Raw genomic sequence first — 21,749 nt, 5'->3', positions numbered from 1 at the left:
TTGGACCGAAGGGTCTATTTCCATGCTGTACATCTCTATGACTCTATGACATAACTTGGTTTTACCAGGCATGTCTCCGAGCGTATGCGTGTAAAAAAAAGTCTGTAATTACTGAACATGAAGCCTTAAAGAGGCTGTTTAAATTACCATAATTACTTAATGCAGCGAGCAGAGTCTTTGTGATATTGGTTAGTGACACCAGATAAAACGTTGACATCATAAGAAAGCTGTGTACTGTGTGTTTATTCTACAATGTATTAGATAGGGAGGTTAGTGTTCAAAACAGGCAACTGACAAGTCACTTCTAAGATCCGAACATGAGAATGGATCTGCATGCAAGTAATTACAGATAATATAGCATCACGACCATGATTTAGGTCAACAAGGAGGGGGGGCTTTAATTGTCCTCAAGCAAAAATGAAGTGACCATTTCCAAGAGAACTTGGAGGCAAAACGGGAAGGACCATTTCTGAGCATGGAGGGATTAAATGAGGAAAACTATTTTCCAGTCTTGTGCAATGAGAGCTATCAGACCACAAATGTAATATCAGCCATGGCCTACAGAAATGCAAAGGATTTGAAGGGTCGATGTCTCAATTCTTAGCAGATTAAACCAAGGAGATCCTAAGCAAAATGACTAAGGGTGACTGGAATCCATCATGGGCTACAGATGAGCATAAAAAATGGTAAGACAGGCAGTGCTAGAGTGAGGAAGGAGAACCAATTGTCATATTATGTGTATACCATCTTAAAACTTGTCAGTTAGGTCAAGTAGAGAATCAAAGTCAGCGGAAGGAAAGAAAACGCAAAAATCACAATCCAAGTGTCTAAGGAGGAAGGTTGTCAGCGCAGCAAATTGTTGACCTTTTCTCTGAGGAAAATGTGCAGATGCAGATTGGGGGGAACAGCCCTGCACTGAGAAAAGTAATGAAATGTTACCGCAGTCCGAATGTTTAAGGCACACTGATTTGAAGGGGATTCTGGAATTGAAAGGAAACCTGGCGGGCTACAGATACTCATAACTGCTGACAAAAGGAGATGGTAGATACTTTAGCTACTTGTGTGTTTGGTCGCAAGGGAAAACAATTTGTTCTTTCACACCGCCAAGCCACAAGTAAAGCTGAGGTGTAAGAGAGAATTTGCTGTCAAAATTAAGACTGAGGCCAATTGTATCACTGAAATAATTGCTGCCAGCGAGAAACTAACACAGACTGTTCATACTTGGGAGGGAGAGCACTGTGTAATGGCCAATAAAAATATTTTAGTCACACAGACATTATCTATGGGATATCTTATTAAACCGTCTGCTTTACTCTAGCAATCCAGATTCAGTTGAATTTCTAGAACCTGATCAACATACATTGCTGAAACTCCACAGAAATAACAGCGATTGACAGGACGATGTCAACAAGTTTCATCTATGAAGCATCACCTCTGCCAGAGCACCTACCTGAATGTTGTAAGGACATTGTAAAATCTCTTCGGTCTGCTATAATCTGCAGCAGAAACATCAGGTCATTAAGAAAGATACTGAAGACACTAAGCCCACCACATGTTGGCAGGTTTTCTGGAACTTTGTACTTGATGTGTACGTCCATACTAGGATAAAAACCATCTCATGAATTTTGGTGATTGTACAGTCATAATCATTGTGTACCTGCTTCCCAAAGCCTATGCCTGGAGCCAGCAAGAATTGACTAAAACATTTGCAAAACCTGTAGATAAGGAGCAAGAAAAGGTGGGGGATGGGATATGAGAATGTGCGACACTTACAAGGATTAAATTGTAGATGTTAGAAAGCCCAGACTTCACACTATCATTAAGATACAAGTCAGTCTGTAAGACATGCAAAATTAAATCTGAGGGAATCGACACCTACAGAGTCCAGAAGGATACTTTGAATAGAGTATCTAGTTGGCTGACCTCTGGCCCTGGGGGTTTTGGTCAGGGTCACCTGGTGGGACTAATGTGAGACAATTGGTATTGAGTGGCCTTGGAATAGATAAATGTAACTCGGAGTATTTTCTGGAAGGACGTTGTGGGGAAATGTAGCCAATAGTGTACACTTTGCTGAGGCATGTAGCCAGCTATGTGGGAGCCTAGCGAAAAACGTAAACTGCAATCTGCCAGGAATGTTCTAGAATAAAAAGAATATTCAAAGATGGCAACCAACACATTTACTATTTCCATGGATAGCCTAGGATTAAAATCCTAAGGATTTATCAGCTTTCAGCCCCCTTACATTCTCCTGCTCTTATTTTTATTAGGACTCATTTCCTTCAATTTCTTCTTTCTGACAACATTACTGGGATGTTTTATTTTTTCCTCTTCTCTGAGGATAGATCAAAAATAGTTGTTTAATTGTTCTGCCATTTCCTTGTTCACCATTTCAGTCTGTAAGGGACCTATGTTTGTCCTCACTAATCTTTTCCCTTTTACTTACGTATTGAAGTGCTTACAGTTAATTTCATTTCCCTTGCAAGTTTCCTTCTATACTGTATTTTTCCTCTCTTAATTAATCTCCTGATCCTTCTTTGCTGAATTCTGAACTGCTCCCAATCATCAGCCTGGTTACGTTTCCTAGCAACTTTATATGACTCATTAATGGGCCACTTTTCCGACTGAGTTCTTTGTCCTTAAGGAATGCATGACTGCTGCAAGCATGCATTCATTCCATAACTATTAACTATTAACTATCCATGCTTTTTAATAAAATTATTCAGTTTATCACAGACAACTGATATACCTTTGTAGTTTCCTTTGCTTAGATTTAGATCCTGGTTTTGGATTGGACTACCTCACATTCTGTCCCACTGAGAAGTTTGATAATGTTATGATCAATTTTATTGCACAAAACTAATTCTACGACAGTCCGTGTCCCAAGGCGGATAATCAAAATATAAGACTAAAATCTATGTTGTATGCACACAAGGCATGTTGTGCTTCTTAAGGTTTGTCCAGACTACATGTAGATTAAAAACACCCATGATTACAATATCCTCCTTGTTGCACACATCTCTGATTTCCTTTTGAATTTCATCCCCTCACTCACCACTACCATTCAAAGACCCAGAGACACTTTCCACGAATGTTTTCCTTCCTTTGTTGCATTTTGGCTCCACCAAGACTGATTCCACATCGATATTTCATATGCTCATCTCCCTCTCAGTATTTCACCTATTCCATCTTTCACTAACAATGCAACTCCATCTTGTTTTCCATTTAGTGTGTCCTTCATAAAAATTAAAATATTTTAGAATGTTTATTTCCCAGCCTTTGTCACCCCAAAACCATGTCTCTGTAATTGCAATCCTATCATACCCATGTACAACTGTTTGTGCTGTTAATTTGTCTGCCTTATTTAAGAAAGTCCATGCATTCAGATATAATACCTCTCTGTCCTTACAATGTCTGAAGACTGTTCATCTCTCATATGGGTTTGTGACTTCTCCAGATCTGGCTGCTTTAAATAGACTGAGGCAGACATTGTAAGAGTGTGTGTGAACATATGTTTACAATGGTGCAAGGTAATTTACAATAAAGTGAGATCCATACCACCCATGTCCATCAGTAAGTTTCTTTCTTCTTTTCTTTCTCATTCCATCTAAGTATAGACCCGCCATCTGCAGTTGGGGTTGAGGGATCCTCTTCTGTGGTAGTCCCCTTTGGCCTGGAAGACTTGACTGGTCACCTTGGGGATGTGCAGACACAGAGGACACAGGCCTAAGGACAGTGTCCTGCACAGTTGGAGGCTTACCCCCCCCCCCCCCCCCCAGTTTGGACTTTCAGCAGTTTCAGCATATTCAGGGAGGCGGAAGGTTGGAGGGATGAGCACCTCTGGACTCTCCTGAGAGGAAGTTTCTGGGGGTTCTGTGTGTGATGCCTCTTCCCTACAGATGCCTCTTGGCATTGCTCTGTCTTTCTGAGAGGTTGGGCACCTGGATGGAAGGTGATGTTCCACTCTTGCCTTACTATTAATGCTGAGTACCTATGGCTACAGTCCTATGCACTTTTCTAGTAGACCCTGAGTGTGATGGGCTTGCCTTTCCATGGAAGTCAAGATTAGAGTGGTGCTGGAAAAGCACAGCAGGTCAGGCAGCATCCAAGGAGCAGGAAAATTGATATTTTAGGCAAGAGCCCTTCATCAGAAATGAAGGGCTTTTGAAAGAAACATTGATTTTCCTGCTCCTCAGATGCTGCCTGACCTGCTGTGCTTTTCCAGCACCACCCTAATGTTGACTCTAATTTCCAGCATGTGCAGTACACACTTCCATCTCCATGGAAGTCGTCAACTTCTCCATGGAGATAGACAGACACACATCTCGGGCTAACTTCTCAGTTCTGGCACTGTTCAGGATTGCTAGAGTTGTTGGCCAAGCCCTTACATGATGATTCTCAAGAACAGGACTTCCTCCCATTGAAAGTTTCTAAATTGGCCTCAGAGCTGTTCAAAGTGTGCTATGTCTACACAGTTAGAGACAAAAAAACTGCAGATGCCAGAATCCAAAATAGACACGCAGGAGGCTGGAAGAATACAGCAGGCCAGGCAGCACTGGGAGGTGGAGAAGTCGACATTTTGGGTGTAACCCCAGAGTGGCTTTGTTGAATCTTGGTCAGATTCGCACCAATTTTACTTCCAGAGAGTATTTAGGAAGTAAATGTGAGTTGACCAGCATGTCCTCACTGCAGCAACATAAAAATCAGCCCATGTCATGACTTTCGTAATTGACTTGAGCTCCCAGCCTTTGTGCACACTTAGGAGTTGTGTGACCTATTGGGTGATGCTACTGAGTCACCAAATATATTCTGGCGATGCTACAATGACAGAGATTTATTATCTCAATCTCTGTGTAAAGCTAATGAAATCAGTGCTGTTGCTTGTGGAATGAATTAAAACAAGGGAATTAGTAGTGTATATAGTAACATTTAAACTATCCTTGGGATGCACATCAGTAAGTCTTCTGCCTACCATCATCCTTTATCTTGTTACTTCACATATGCACTCTTATTTTGAATTTTCACAGCAAGAAGTATTACTTGTGTGAGCAGTGAAATGACCAATGCTGATCTTCCAATAAATAGTAATAATCACTCTATCTAGCCATGTTTTCAGTCCCAGCTGTTCCTGTTGGAAATAAGCCAATTATCGTGTGAGGTGAGAAAGATCCAACATTATATGACTGTTAGCAATGTAAAACAGGACTCTTCTCAATGAGCTCTAATGGTCTTAATGAGTTTTAATGACAGTACTGGCAAGGCATTATTCAAAAACTTTGTCTTATGGTCTTTTTGAAACATCCAGTTGAATAGTGCATTATATGCATTATATGCATTATATGATTATTATTTTTAACGATGGGTGGTGTCATTAAGGCTCCCAAACTCAGCGGAATATGTGGAATGGTCATTACTTATTCAATCCTGGGATCTGAGTTGAAAACGCATCTTAGACTGACAAACCTCAAAGAGAACTTGCATCTGGTAGTTCAAATAATGCAATTATGAGCAGCCTCCCTCGAATTCTTCATCACAACAGTAAAAAAACTATTCATGCTTGCCTATCATGGGACAAAGTCCTGGATTTTGGACAGAATACTTGAAAGCAAGATGAAAATGCTTCAAACTTTATGTTTCTCTCCCATACCTTTATAAAAGGGACCACTGGATAATTTCCATTGAGTTGGAGTATAATGTGGAAAAATGTGTGGTTGTCCACTTTTGAGGTAGACACGGAAAAGAAAGATATTATTTAAATAGAAAGTGACTACAGTAGAGGAATCTGGGTGTCTTGTTTCATGTGTCACAAAAAGTAAGCATGTAGGTACATGGATACAAGTGGTTATGAAGGCAAATTAAATATTGATCTTTCTTGCATGGGGAATAGATTACAAAAGCAGTAACTTATTGCAACCACCTGTGAAGGCTTGGTCAGATCAAATCAAGAGCACTACTTAAAATTTGGTCTCTTTATTTAAGGAGGGAAAAACTTTCATTGGAATCAGTTCAGGGAAGATGGAATGAAGGGGCTGTGTGCAAGAAACATTGGCAGTTAGAACAATGAAAAATAATGGTATTGAAGCATATGAGATTCTGAGGTGGAAGTTCCTTGTTAGTACAGTGGTTAGTATCCCTGTCTGTCACACAGGAGACAGGACTTCAATTTTCTTGATGCCAAATGGCGGGTATCTATGTGATTGGCTCTGCATGAACAACAGTGTTTTTTAGAGTACTGTTGTGGTGGACTGCCAGAGTCCCCTCCTCTGGGCCAGAAGGTTGATGTTCAAGCCCCCTCCCTATGGTAGATGCTGACAGGATGATTCCCCCCTTGGGGGGGGGTCAAGGAGTGACATTTTCAGAATAAGCTGCCTCCTGTTAAAGTCAGAGTTGATGAGGAACTTCTGTCAGACCATCTTTAATCTTTGGAATTCTCTACGCCAGATAGCAGTGTCAGTTCAGCCATTGATCCATAAGGGAGTGAAGTGTTATGGTGCTAGACAGTGGAGCTGTGGATACAATCAGATCAGTCTTGAATGGCAGAGTAGACTCAAAAGGCCTAATGGCCTAGTCCAGCTCATATTTCTTTTCATCTTATGTTCTTTATGATAGCGACTGTCTTCTTGATGGGACATGTTGTGGAGGTATCAGTGTTTCCTGATGAAGGCCTCCTGCCCAAAACATCGATTTTCCTGCTCCTCGGATGCTGCCTGACCTGCTATGCTTTTCCAGCACCACTCTAATCTTGACTCTAGTCTCCAGCATCTGCGGTCCTCACTTTCGCCACGGAGGTGTCAGTGCCCACCCGCAGTAATTATAAAAATTGACTTTCTCAATATCCTACACTCTGGTGAGGATAAGAGCAAAGTGCGTATCTATGCAATTAAACCAGCATCTCATCATAAACAGTTGCCGAAATGCTCCAACTTTAAATTTTTGTAATGGTGATACTGGGTTCAAAGTCTCAGGTCATTCATATAAATGAACAAAGTACCCCTTATCATTAGAAATGTACCTTTTCTAATATCTAAAAAAGTTACAGCACAGCCAATGGATCATAACACATTATCACCCTTTGAAGCTTACCCTTAGAAATTGGACTGAAATAGCATTTTTTTGAGATAAGGCATAACATCAAGCAATCAGCTGTTTTAAGTTATACCAATTCCTGAATAAGATCTAGTTTTCAAGTGAGTACAATCAGTTTTCTCACTCTTTCCATTGCAAGGAATCAGCTCCTCAAAATTGTCATGACCAGGTAAAGAAGGATAAATTGGCTCTATTCTTTTCAACCTTTGGGATTGGTTGCAACAAAGGTTTCAGTCCTCTATTAGCGTTCTGCCTTATCTTTCCTCAATGAAAATAATGTTAACCTTTTCCACCAAAACACTTTACACGGAATGAGCTGCCACAGGAAGTGGTGGAGGCTGGTGCAATTAAAACATTTAAAAGGTATCAAAATGGACGTATGAATAGGAAGGGTTTAGAGAGGTATGGACTAAATGCTGACAAATGGGATGAGATTAACCTTCCGCTCTGACCTCAAGTTCAACTGGAACATTTCCGATACCTCCTTCCCCTTCCTGGATCTTTCCGTCTCCGTCTCCGGTGACTGACTCAACAGGGGCATCTACATCAAACCCACCAACTCCCATAGCTACCTTAACTACACCTCATCCTGGAAAAATGTGATCCCTTTCTCCTAATTCCTCTGCCTCTGCCGTATCTGCTCCCGGGAGGAGCAATTCCACCCCAGGACATCCCAGATGGCCTCCTATTTCAAGGACTGTAATTTCCCCTCCAATGCATCTCTTCCAGTTCATGCACCTCCACCCTTGAACCCCACCCCTTCAATTGCAACAAGGATAGAAATCTCCACCCCACCTGGTCCTCACCTTTCACCCCACTAATCTTTGTATACAGTGCATTATCTCTGCCATTTCTGCCACCTACATTCAGACCCCACCACCAAAGATATTTCCCTCCCCACCCCTATCTGCATTCCGCAGAAACCATTCCCTCTGCGTCTTCCCATGCTCCCCACCAATCCACCTTCTACATCTGGCACTTTCCCTTGCTACTACACGAGGTGTAAAACCTGCATCCACATTTCCTCCCTCAATTTCATCCAAGGCCCCAAAGGATTTTTTTCGCATTGGCAGAGATTTTCTTGCACGTCCAACTACCTTCTGCATCTGTTGCTCTCGATATAGTCTCGTCTACTTTGGGGAGACAGGACGTCAATTTGCAGAGCATTTCAGGGAACATTTCTGGAACACACAGACCAAACAATCCCTGTGGCCGACCACTTCAATTCCCCCTCCCACTTCCCAAAGGATGTGCAAGTCCTGGGCCTCATTCACTGCCAAATCAAAGTTACGCATCAACTGGAAGAATACTTTATCTTCCACCTCAGGACCCTTCAACTACATGGCATTAACATTGACATCACCAGTTTCCAAACATCTCCTCCTCATGCCTCATCCCAGATCCAACCTCCAACTCGGCACCACACTCTTGACCTGTCCTGCTTGTTCATCTTCCTTCCCACCTGACCGCAAAATTCTCCCCAGCTATCAACATATCACAAGTAACCTCCACCTATCGCTTTCCCACCTACATTACCCGAACTTACCTCCAACCTTACTCCCACTTCCTATCCCCTCCCCCCCATTTATCTCTCAGCTCCCCCCCTGAAAAGTCAACCCTTCTGCTCCTCGGACACTGTCTGACCTGCTGTTCTTTTCCAGCGCCACCCTTTTTGACTCTTCTCCGAGGTTAACTTAGGCTATCTGGTGGACATAGACGAGTTGGACCAAAGGGTGTGTTTCCATGCTGTATGACTCTATGACCCAAACAAGGAGCCAGTTCTTAAGGTGTGATAACGTGCATCTGATCTCCCAAAGTGGTAACATGAATCTGGTTACTACCCCCACACCCGCTGACCCCCCAAAAGAATGTATACACAAATACAAGTTTAATAGAGAATGGTATCCAGTAAAAATGAAGGTAAATTACTCTATAGTTTAAAATTCATAGGATGTCCTCGACACATAATGTTTTACCTGAGACTTTGATGGGCTTTTTGATGACTTAAAATATTGGGCATAGGGAATGTTACAGTCAACCTTTCAGACCTTGGAGATGAGGACTGTTTTATGCCTTTATGGTTTAGTGGAGGTTGTGGTTATTGATGTTCATTAAATTTATTGCCTTTGGATAAAATAGTAATGACAGCTTGGCCATAACCTGTCTAATCCATCCTCACTTTAATGGTCAAATGATACTTTTTGCCATTTGTCCTTTTTTGTTCCTTTTTAGAGACATTTTCAATTCATGAAAGTGTGGTATTTGTGGGTAGAATAATGTTGCCATCTCCTTGGCTGGGTCTAGGGGCTGACTTGGTTTATGGTGGTAGAGGATTGACCACTACTGAGTCTTTAAAACAAGAGGTTCTTGCTTTAAACAGATACAGTTCATTGAAGTCCAGGTTACATTAGGCAGTTAGACCATGAGGAGACCAATGGATAAAAATCTTTACTCTGCAGGATCCAAAATAGTTCCGCTTATCATTACCCAAGTGAGTACAACATGATCAGATTGAGTGGAGCTTAATGCACTCTCCAACATTAATCCTTATAAAACTACTACCTGATCCAACAAAAGTGCCAGGCTGTTAAATCAAATGATGGGATTCAAAGTCAATAGTTTGTATATTATATTCCAGTGATGCAATAACCTGAAATATTTGAGAATGCACTTCACATTAAGCATCAGCCCAAATCTCTATTAGCATGACAAATGCTGGGCTGCAGGATAAGTATCGTTTTTATTTTAAAATGTAACATGCAGCTGCATATGAATGGAATCTAGCATTACAGAGATATTATAGATTTTAAAAATTCAACTCGGAGAGTCCAGGTAATGCCTAATTCATCACACAAGGCAACTGTCAGTTGCTTTTTTGCATCAGTGGGCAGATGACTGATTGACTTGTTAAATGTACTTACTTAGCACCTTTCATATTGTCAAGATGTTCTAAAATACTTAGCAACATATGAATTCATTTTGAAGTACAGTTACAAATCGCTTTGTGAGTAAACAGATCAGGTGGTTTTCACACAGGAACACCCCTTGAACAGTGGTGAATTGAATGACCAGTTAATGTGTTTTTTAACAGTGTTTATCAAAGGCTAATTAATATTTAGGACATCAGATCTCCCCAGTCATATTTAAGTAATATGAAAGGATTTCTTAGCAGCCATGAATATTTGCTTTACAAAACCCAGCAGCAAAGCTGAATATGGTTCCCTTAGATGAAGGAACTCAGCTGGTTTGGTAACATCTGTGGAGAGAGAAAAAGAGTTGACATTTTATAGACAATATTCTTCTTTAAGCTTAAGAGAGGGGTGGAAAAATGACTAGGTTCATTCTGTTAAACAAAAAGATAGGCAGAGAAATTGGACCAGAAAGGAAGGGTGCAGGTCAAGGAAGATAAGGGCTAGTTGTGATCTGCCAAAAGGTTTGGAGCTGAAAATGTGTTGCTGGAAAAGCGCAGCAGGTCAGGCAACATCCAAGGAGCAGGAGAATCACCCTTCTTTAGGCTCATGCCCGAAACGTCGATTCTCCTGCTCCTTGGATGCTGCCTGACCTGCTGCGCTTTTCCAGCAACACACTTTCAGCGCTGATCTCCAGCATCTGCAGTCCTCACTTTCTCCTCAAAAGTTTTGGAAGTCATCCCAATGGTTTGATAAGTAGAAATTATTATGCCACTATCAAGAAAGAGATAAAGGAATCTGTATCAAGTCAGCCTGACACCAGTTGCCTGGAAATGGCTGGGATCCATTCTAATAAAGTTCACCATTTATGAGGTTTATGTCCTTGAAAAACCTTGCAAATAGCTGGTGAACATATTTTCGAAAAGGAATTAATTGTTTGCAACTATCCAAACATTTGATACATTTGATACAAAACACTACATAGGTACACAATAGGAAAAAAACACAATAAAAACAATGTTGTAAATAAATATACAGATGTCCAACTAGAAGAGTACTGCAGTAAAATAAAAAAAAAAGGTTTGTCGCTGCATGAGGTTATGGTGGAATTTGCAATGGGGCCGGAAGATCCAAAATCTTCAGTGTTCTTGGTGACACTGAATTCACAGATCCTCCCACTTTGATGTTGGGAAACATCTCTTCGATAGACAATGCATGCATTCTCGTTGATGTGGTTCTGTTCGCCGAGCTGGGAATTTGTGTTGCAGATGTTTCATCCCCTGTCTAGGTGACATCCTCAGTGCTTGGGAGCCTCCTGTGAAGCACTTCTGTGCTCCGGAATTTATAGTGGTTTGAATCTGCCGCTTCCGGTTGTCAGTTCCAGCTGTCCGTTGCAGTGGTCGGTATATTGTGTCCAGGTCGATGTGTTTATTGATTGAATCTGATTGAATACATTGTATAGGTGTTCTTCTTCCTCTTTTTGCAGTTCTGGTGTACTGTAGTGTGTTGTGGCCCTTTTGAATAGTGTCTTGATGCAACTTCTTTTGTGTGTGTTGGAGTGGTTGCTTTCGTAGTTCAGGACTTGGTCTGTGTGTGTGGCTTTCCTGTAAACCTTTGTGGTGAATTCTCCGTTAGGTGTTCTCTGTACCATCACGTTTAGGAATGGTACACCTATACAATGTATTCGCCAAAAACGGATACCCAAGCAATTTCATCAACAGACACCTAAAGGAAAGACAACGGAACGAGGACATGCCGCAACCCAAAGGACTAGCCACACTACCATACATCAAGAGCATTTCGAACTGACAGCCAGACTACTGCGACCACTAGGACTCATAACAGCACACAAACCAACAGCCACTCTCAGACAACAACTCACCAGAATGAAGGACCCAATACCCAGCATGAGCAAAACCAATGTAGTGTACAAATTCCCATGCAAGGACTGCAGAAAACACTACATAGGACAAACAGGAAGACAGCTAACGATCCGCATCCATGAACACCAACTAACCACAAAACGACACGACCAGCTCTCCTTAGTAGCCACACACACAGATGACAAGCAACATGAATTCGATTGGGACAACACTACTATTATAGGACAAGCCAAACAGAGAACAGCCAGGGAATTCCTAGAGGCATGGCACTCATCCACAGATTCAATCAATAAGCACATTGACCTGGACCCGATATACTGACCACTGCAACGGACAGCTGGAACTGACAACCGGAAGCGGCAGATTCAAACCACTATAAATGCCGGAGGAAACATCACAGAAGCGCTTCACAGGAGGCTCCCAAGCACTTAGGATGTCACCTAGACAGGGGACAAAACGTCTGCAACACAAATTTCCAGCTCGGCGAACAGAACCACAACAACGAGCACCCGAGCAACAAATCTTCTCCCAAACTTTGAATGCATTCTCGTCTCTGAACATACATGGTTTGCTCCATTTTATTACAACATGGAACAGCACAGCACAGGTGCGGCCTTTCAGCCCATCATGTCTGTGCTGGCTAATATACCATTCTAAGCTTATCCCATCTGCCTGCACATTAGCCCTCCTAATTCCTTGTTTAAGTTCTTTCCTATTTCCCTTCTACTCCTCAAGGACCTTGCCTGATTTCAGTTTCCCAAACCTTACATCAGCTTCCTTTTTCTCTTGACTAAACTTTCAATATTTCTTGTCATCCCAGGGTTCCTGAATGTTACCATCACCACCCTTCATCCTCACAGAAACCTTCTGGTCCTGAAGTCTAATCAACTCACCTTTAAAAGACTCCCATACATCAGGTGTGGATTTACTCTCAAATAACCACACCAAACAAATTTGACCAGTTCTTGCCTAATTCTATTGTAATTAACTTTCCCCAAATTAGCACTTCTGCCTGAAATCCAGATGTATCCTTAACCATAATTATCTTAAAACGTTATGATCACTGTTCTGAAAATGTTCCTGCTTTGAAGATTCAATCACCTTTTCAGGTTCATTCTCTAATGCAAGGCCCATTCTCTAGTTGGAAACAATCTACATGTTGTTTCAAGAAACCGTCCTGGGTACACTTAACGAATTCTGCCCCATCTAAACCCTGGCACTAAGAGAGGCCAAATCAATATTGGAGAAATTAAAATCACCTACTACAACAATCCTGTTGCTGTTAATCTTTCACTGATGTACTTATACATCTGTTTCTCTTTCTCCTGTTAGCTATTGGGAGCGCCATAGCATAACCTCATCATAATGATTGCACCTTTCTTATTCCTGAGTTCTATCTAGATGGCTTCTCAGGATGAGCTCTCCAAGATAGAATGGAATAGAAATTAATTGTCATGTTTTCTTTTACAACAAAAAATGAAAAGTTTTATAAGTCACCACCCACCACTGCACTTATATTAATGAAAGAAGTCATATTAATAATAAAAGAAATTAAGACAAAGTCCATCATGGTTCAGTTAACTGCTGCTGGGCTTAAGGAGAGTGGATAAAGAAACAAGATCCACTTTGTTCCTTTGAAGATGCAGCCAAGATGACATCAGCATTCTGGGATGAGAATGCCACACCACGATGAAATTGCCATGCTGGGTTGCTGGAATTCTGGGCTGGTTGCCTCTGCCAAGTAAGACCACCACACCCAGCCTCGAGAATACTGGGCCAGAAGCCTCTGCCAACCAAGACCTCCATGCTGTGTTGCTGGAAGCCACCTCGTCTCTGGGTCGGGAGATGCCTCCTGTCCCCCATTTGATGCTCCCACCTATGTCCTCTCTTAGTCCAGCTGTGACATCATTGTTAATCAGTAATGCAGCTTCACCACCCCTTGTACATCCCTCTCCATCATGCCTGAAACATCTAAACCTCGAGCTGCTTCAATCATGTTCTTATAATGGTTACAACATTGTAGCTCTCTGTTTTAATCCAAGCTCTCAGCTCACCTGCCTTACCTGTTATTGTATGCCACTTTGCTAGGCAAAAAAAAGAGATTAGCATATCAGCACTTTTGTGGCATTGTATCTTGGTGACATGCTGTCGTACTGAAATAGCTGTAGCTATATGGAAGCAGTGAGAGGTGACTGTGAAGTGATGTGAGATGGATTATTTGGGTTTTAGGCTTGAGTGCTGAGTACCAGGGAGTGCTGCGATATTTATCCCTTTTGTATATTCTTTTAGCTTTGGGAAAGTGGAGAAGTGTTGAAAGAATTATCAGGCTGATTTATTATCTGTGGTGTGATGTCAAGAACACTCCTTTCATGACCAATAGCTCCCAAAGTGGGAATTGAACTGGAGTTTCTTGCTCAGAGATACTGCCACTACCTTCTGAAACACTAGTCTTCACCCACTGCTGTGTGAGGGTTAGGGGTATAGCGCATTGAGCAACATAAACAGCTGGTATTTTGATTGGTAGGAATCTGCATATTGTCATCAGACTCCTACTTCTGTCAAGCCCCAGGTTGAGATTCTGGGAGTTGAACTCCTTTGCTACCTGCTCCCAATCTCTTCTGAAGTTTGTCCTTTAAAGTCACAAGGTCCCCTGCAGGCTGTGGTATCTCTCCTCCTGCCTGCATGTGCCTCTAATGTGCCTCAACACTGCATCCATCAGTTTGGACTCCTCACTGTGTAATCACTTTGTATGACTTTCCATCTTTTCTCCTGGCTTTCTTTGTTAGGTTAATGCAGGCTTCTTGCAGCGTGTGATCAGTGTACAGAGTTTGCCAAGCTGATAGTCATGGGTATAAATCAACAGAAAAACAAAGAACGAGGAGCAAGGTTAGGCCATCTGACCCATCGAGCCTGCTCTGCCATTCAATAAGATTACAGTCGATCTTTTCATGGCCTCAGCTCCACTGACACACCCTGTCACTATAACCCTTAATTCCTTTACTGTTCAAATAAATATCTATCTTAGCTTTAAAAGCATTCAATGAGGAATCCTTAGCTATTTCACAGGGCAGGGAATACCACAGACTTACAACCCTCTGGGTGAAGACATTCCTTCTCAATTTGGTCCTAAATCTGCTCCTGCTAATTTGGAGGCTATGCCCACTTGTCCTAGTTTCACCCACCAGTGGAAACATCCTCTCTACTTCTGTCTTATCTATTCCCTTCATAATTTTATATGTTTCTATAAGATTCTCCCCTCATTCTTCTAAATTTCAATGAATATAATCCCAGTCTACTCAGTCTCTCCTCATAAGCCAATCCCTCAACTCCAGAATCAACCTAGTGCAACTTCTTCTGCACCCCCTGTAGTGCCAGTATATCTTTTCTCAAGTAAGGAGACCAAAACTACAGGCAATACTCCAGGTGAGGCCTTACAAACACTTTGGACAGCTGTAACATTACCTCTGTGTTTTTAAACTCAATCCCTTTTGCTATAAAGGGCAAAATTCCATTTACCTTCTTAATTACTTGTTGCACCTGAAGATCAACCTTCAGTGACTCATGTACAAAGACACCTCGGTCCCTCTGCAAACCAGCACACTGAAAACTTTTACCATTCAAATAACGATCCTGTTTACTGTTATTTCAACCAAAATGAATGACTTCACATTTATTAAAATTGTACTCCATCTGCCAAATCTTTGTCCACTCACTTAAACTATCTGCAAAGTTTCACACTCTGCACACTTTACTCTAATATTCATCTTACTGTCATCTGCAAAGTTTGGCACACTACACATGGACCCCAGTTCCAAATCATCAATGTTAAGTCAATTGTGAGACAGGCACAATTGACTCTGTGCCTCATGAAAGAGTCAAAATTGGGACCAAACCAGAGGTTATGATTTTGGGTGCAAGACGGTGAAGGTTTGCTGGGGGCATGTCAGTTAGTTAGAGTTGGGAGTGATAGTGCAAATTGTGAATGGTGGGAGAAAAGTCTCTAGGCACTTTAGGAGATGGCAAAATTGCAATCAAACGTGAAAGATGAATTTTTCCACATGTGATACAGGTGCAAGTGAATGTCAAAATAACTGGAGAAGCTCTGACAAAGAAATGCTTGCAATCTGAATCGATAGTGCTCAAATTACACGGCTGGTCAAGTAAAGGGAAGTTGATGTTTGAATGTAGATCCTTCGTGAAGCAGGGTGATTCATTCCTTACTTGTTTTCTCAGGGATGGGAAAGAAGAATGATTCTTGGTATTAGTCGGTAATCTGGCCCTTTTTGTCTTTTGTGGGTTGGATTGAGGGCAGAAATAAGTTCAAGGGAAAATTGTCACTAAGTCAAAACAGCACTCAAATATTGCTATGCGAATGGGTTGAAATGGAAAGGGAGTGATTTCAGTTGCTTCCTTTTATCTTCATTTAGATACTGCTTTATAAATGAAACAACAAATTTTTGGGGGCAGCACGGTGGCTCAGTGGTTAGCACTGCTGCCTCACAATACCAGCGTCCCAGGTTCAATCCCAGCCTCGGGCAACTGTCTGTGTGGAGCTTGTGTGTTGTCTGTGTGGATTTCTTCCAGATGCTCTGGTTTTCTCCCATAGTCCAAAGATGTGCAGCTTAGGTGAATTGGTCATGCTAAATTTTCCATTGAGTTAGGTGCATTAGTCAGGGGTAAATATGGGGAATGGGTCTGGGTGAGTTACTCTCCAGAGGGTCGGTGGACTTGTTGGGCCGGAGGGCCTATCTCCACACTGTAAGGAATCTAATCTAAGTTGTGAATAATTGGGGTCCCAACACTGGTCCCTGAGGCATGCCACTAGTTACTGATTGCCAACCAGAAAGCATTCATTTATTCACACTCTTTGCTTCCTGATGGTTAAACAATCCTCTATCCATTCTAATACATTGTCCGTAACACCATGCATCTCTATTTTATGTAGCAGCCTTTTGTGCAGCACATTGTTGAATGCCTTTTGGAAACCTAGATACACCACATCTACTGATCCTCGTTGTCCACTGTGTTAATGATGTCTTCATAGAATTCCAGCAGATTAGTTAACTTTCATGAACCCATGCTGTTTCTGCCCAATGGAACAATTTTTATCTAGTTGTCTTACTATTTTTTCTTTGATAATAGATTCAAGTATTTTCCCCACTACAGAATTAAGCTAACTAGCCTATAGTTCCCCATCTTTTGTCTACATCCTTTTTTAAACAGTGGCATCACATTTGTTGTTTTCCAATCTGCTGGAACTGTCCCAGAATGCAATGAATTTTGAAAAATTACCAGAAGTGCATTTGCTATTTCTCCCACCATCTCTCTTATTACCCTGGGATGCATTCCAGCAGGGCCAGGAGACTGGTCTACCTTCAGCTCCATTAGCTTGCACAACACTACCTTTTTCATGATAATGAGTGTCTCCAGGTCCTCACCTACCTTCATCTCTTTGTCAATTACTGGTATGTTATTCGTGTCCTCCACTGTAAAGACTGACACGAAGTACCTGTTCAATGCCTCAGCCATTTCCTCACATCGTATTACTAAATCCCCCTTCTCATCCTCTAAAGGGGCCAATGTTTACCTTAGCCACTCATTTTCATTTTATATATCTAGAGAAACCTTTGTTGTCTGTCTTTATATTCTGAGCTAGTTTACTCTCATAGTCTATCATACGTATCTTTACAGCATTTTTTGTGGCTTTCTGTTGACCTTTAAAGTTTTCCCAATCTTTTAGTTTCCCACTGGTCCAGCACCACACTTTTTGACTTTGCCACTTCATATGCCTTCTCTTTTAATTTGATAGTCTCCCTTATGGCCTTAGATTTCCATGGCAGATTATCCCTTTTCCTACAGTCCTTCCTTTTCACTGTTAAATACTTTTGTTGAGCACTTTGAAAAATTGCTTTGAAAGTCCTCCACTGTTTGTCAACTGTCCCACTATAAATTTTTTGCTTCCAATACCCCTTAGCCAACTCCTCCCTCATTCTATTATCGCTTCCTTTGTTTAAACACAGGATCTGGTATTGAATTTTAACTTCACACTTTCCATCTGAATTCTAAATTCAACCATACAGTCAGTCATCGCTCTTTCCAAGAGGATCCCTAATTACAAGATCATTAATTATTCTTGTCTCAAAACATAGCTTGCTTCTTTGATGGTTCCATTACGTACTGCTCAAGAAAACTATTGCGGATACATTCAATGAACTCCTCCTCAAGGCTATCCTGATCAACCTGGTTTAACCAATCGACATGTAGATTAAAACAATAATTGCAGTACCATTTTTACAGACGTTAGTTATTTCTTTGCTTATTGCCTGCCCCAGTGTGATATTGTTATTTGAAGGCCTATAGGTTGTGCCTATCAGTGACTTTTTATTCTTAGAATTTATAATTTCTACCCAATTGGATTCAAGCTCATTCTCCACACAACCTATATCACCTCTGACTACCACCCTGATGTCATCATTAAATATCAGAGCTACACGATCTCCCTTACCTTCCTGTCTATCCTTCTGAATAGTTTGATACCCCTGGATATTACACTCCCAGTTGTGACCATTCTGCAACTGTTGTGACCATAATGGATACTAAGTCATATTCATGCACAATGATTTGTGCCATTAACTCACCTATCTTGTTTCAAATGCTACAAGTATTCAGGTAAAGTGCCTTCATGCTAGTTTCTATACCCTCTTTATGAATTCCAACAGCTCCTTTAATAATATCTCCTGAGCTATCCTTCTTTTTAACATCTTTTGTAGCCTACCATATAGCTAAACACTCCTGCATACATGCTAACCTGTTACTTTCCTTCCTATTTACCATTAGATGTTTTGGAGTAAGCCCTCCAAATACCCATGTCCTCAATCTCAACAGAGAGATGGTAATAGAATTATTATAATACTATGTAATCAATGTTATAAATAAATGTATTTTTCATTATTCCCTTGGCACTCCTGGATCCACTACCATCCTCACCCACTGCACTTGAACCAGTCCCAACAAATCTGGCTTCTCATCCCTTTCTGCAGCTTCTTGTGCCCTGGGCAACCACACTAACCCTGGTAACCTCAATTCAAATACCTTCATTTCTGCACCCTTGACTCTTCTCAACTTTCCCTGTCCTCCCTGCCTCTAAGTATGTTCAACACACTCTCACTGGCAAACTTGCTCTATAGAGTCATACAGACCATTTAGTCCAACCAGTCCATCCCACTTGCCCACTCTTGGCCTATATCCCTGTTCATGTATTGGAGGGAAAGTCCTCTGCAAACTTTCTAAAACCTGATGCAAAATTATTAAAAGCATGTACAACAGATTTTGAGCTACCTTTTGAGCATATGCAAAATCATCAAAAGCAATTAAATTGCCATTGAGTTGAAAACCATTCCCAAAGTCTGTGTTTTCATTGGCTGGTTCCAAAAGGAGCTGTAGTTTATGGCCAGCACACCAAGCTGGGAAATTACATTGATACTCTTGATGCTAGGCCTTGGTGCAGCAAGAGGAGGATTCGTATGCTGTATCCAAGGAAATGTTAAATCGGGATTTATTTGGGGCAGTCAACAGCAAATGTTACAGATTTCTTCTGGCATGACATGGAAAAGACAAACCCAGAAGGTCTGGCAACATCTGTAGGGAGAGAAACAGAGCTAACATTTCAAGTCCAGTCTAACTTTCCTTCAGAGTTTCTTCTGGCACTGGATTTGAATACCATCTCAAGAATGTACAAAGTTCAAAATCACACAACACCAGGTTATTGTCCAACAGGTTTATTTGGAAGTACTAGCTTTCGGAGTGCTGCACCTTCATCAGGTGGACAACAACTTCACACTGTAAACTTTTGCTATCAATTCTGTGTCTTACGATCTTATACTCAACAACCACCTGATGAAGGAACAGTGCTCTGAAAGCTAGTGCTTCCAAATAAACCTGTTTGACTATAACCTGGTGTTGGGTGATTTTTAACTTTGTACACCCCAGTCCAACACCAGCATCTCCAAATCGTCTCAAATATGGTTGAAGATGTCAGCTGTGGCTCAGCTGGTACACTTTTGCTTCCAAGTCCACTGGTTATAAATTCAAATTCCATTTCCAGGCATTGAGTACAGAGATCTAGATGACACTCCTGTGCAGTACTCAGTATTGAGTGAATGCAATGCTGTCAAAGATGGATGATTCAGATCACTTGTTAAATCAGGCCCTGTCTATCCCCTCAGATCGAAGTAAAAGATCCCACAGCAATGCAAAATGACAGAGCAGCTGTCCCTGGTACTCTAATCAATATTTATCATTCTGTCAATGCTACTCCTGTTCAGATCTCTTATGGTTTTATCACATTCCCATTTGTGGGATCTTGCTGTGTGTGAATTGGCTGCTGTGATTCTTACATTTCAGCAATGACTCCACTTCAGTTATAAAGCTTCAAACTTCACAAAAGACAATGTATCAGTGCAAGATTTTTGAGACAAGGAAAACATTCCGTTGAAACTTGGTTTTCTGTCAGGAGATGGAGAGAAACCATGACGAAAATTCAAAACCAGAGCCCATAGCTCCAGGCCAAGTATGGGTTCCCTTTTTAAAGTAAACTACTTCAGAGAACAATGAAACCTATGCTTGAAAATATAGACAGGGGATGAATGTTTTGATTTTCATTCATTGTTCCATCAATTTTATATGAAGACAAAACTGTCACCCAAAAGGCACTTTCCCATCCACCTTGGCCTTGTATATTGCCAGTCTTTAATAAATGTATATGGAATACAGAGAAGCGAAATGTTAAATGGGCGTATTTTTGACCCACCAGTGAAAAAATTGAAGTATTGAAATTAAGTAATGGGTATGTAATTAAGAGTTTCTTGTTTTTACTGGTTAATTGAAATCATTTAGTATTTCAACATAACTGAACTTGTTTTTTTGTTGAAATCAAGTTGTGATCCTCTCACCATCCTCATTCACTTGCAACTCCTCCTCCATCCCAAATTCCAAGTTCACCTTTTCTTTCCCCTCCAAAAAAAATAGTCCACAAGACATAGGAGCAGTTATTGGCTCATTAAGTATACTCTGCCATTTGATGAGATCATGGCAGATCTGATAATCCACAACTCTATTTTCCTGTCTTATCCTTATAATCCTTGATTCCCTGAAGAATATGTTTTTCTCAACCTTGAATACTTATTGACTCAGTCTCACCAGCTCTCGACAGTAAAGAAATCCAAAGATTCAGTGCCTTATGGCAGAAAAACAACCTCTCAGAATGTCAGTGTTAAATGTGTGACCCCTTGCTCCAGCATTAAGCCCTGTGGTCCTCTTCTCTCCAACAAAGAATATCAAACCTTCTGCATCTGCTCTGTCAAGGCCATGAAAAATCCTGTTTCAGTAAGGTCACCGCTTGTTCTTCTAAACTGCAATTGGAACTGGCTCAAGGTCTCCTCATAATAAAAAAAACCTCCATGATCAGAATCAGCCTAATGAACTTTCTCTTGACACCTGCAATGCCACTATGTCTTTCCTTACATAAATGCACCAAAACTGTTCACAGTATTCTGGCTGTAGTCTGACTTGTGCTTTGTATAGTTTTAGCAAGGCCTCCCTATTTTATGCTCCATTCCCTTTGAAATAAAGACCAATATTCCAGAATTTTCAGAATTGATTGGGGCCTGCAGCTCAAGAATAGGTAGAACATGATGCTGGTGCCTTTAAGTGGCTTGGCCCTCATCTGTTTCCTGCCACTGAGAAATTTTGCTTCTGTTTTGGTTGTGACTAACGCCCATATTTTGTAATCAATTAGAACCTACTGTGAACCTCTTGTACAACCAACAGCTTCATATAGTCACTATTGATCAGGAATAAACTGCAGCACTTGAAG

The sequence above is a fragment of the Chiloscyllium punctatum genome, chromosome 14 (genome assembly GCF_047496795.1).
Source record: "Chiloscyllium punctatum isolate Juve2018m chromosome 14, sChiPun1.3, whole genome shotgun sequence".
Classification (NCBI taxonomy): domain Eukaryota; kingdom Metazoa; phylum Chordata; class Chondrichthyes; order Orectolobiformes; family Hemiscylliidae; genus Chiloscyllium; species Chiloscyllium punctatum.
This window is presented reverse-complemented; position numbering follows the sequence as displayed.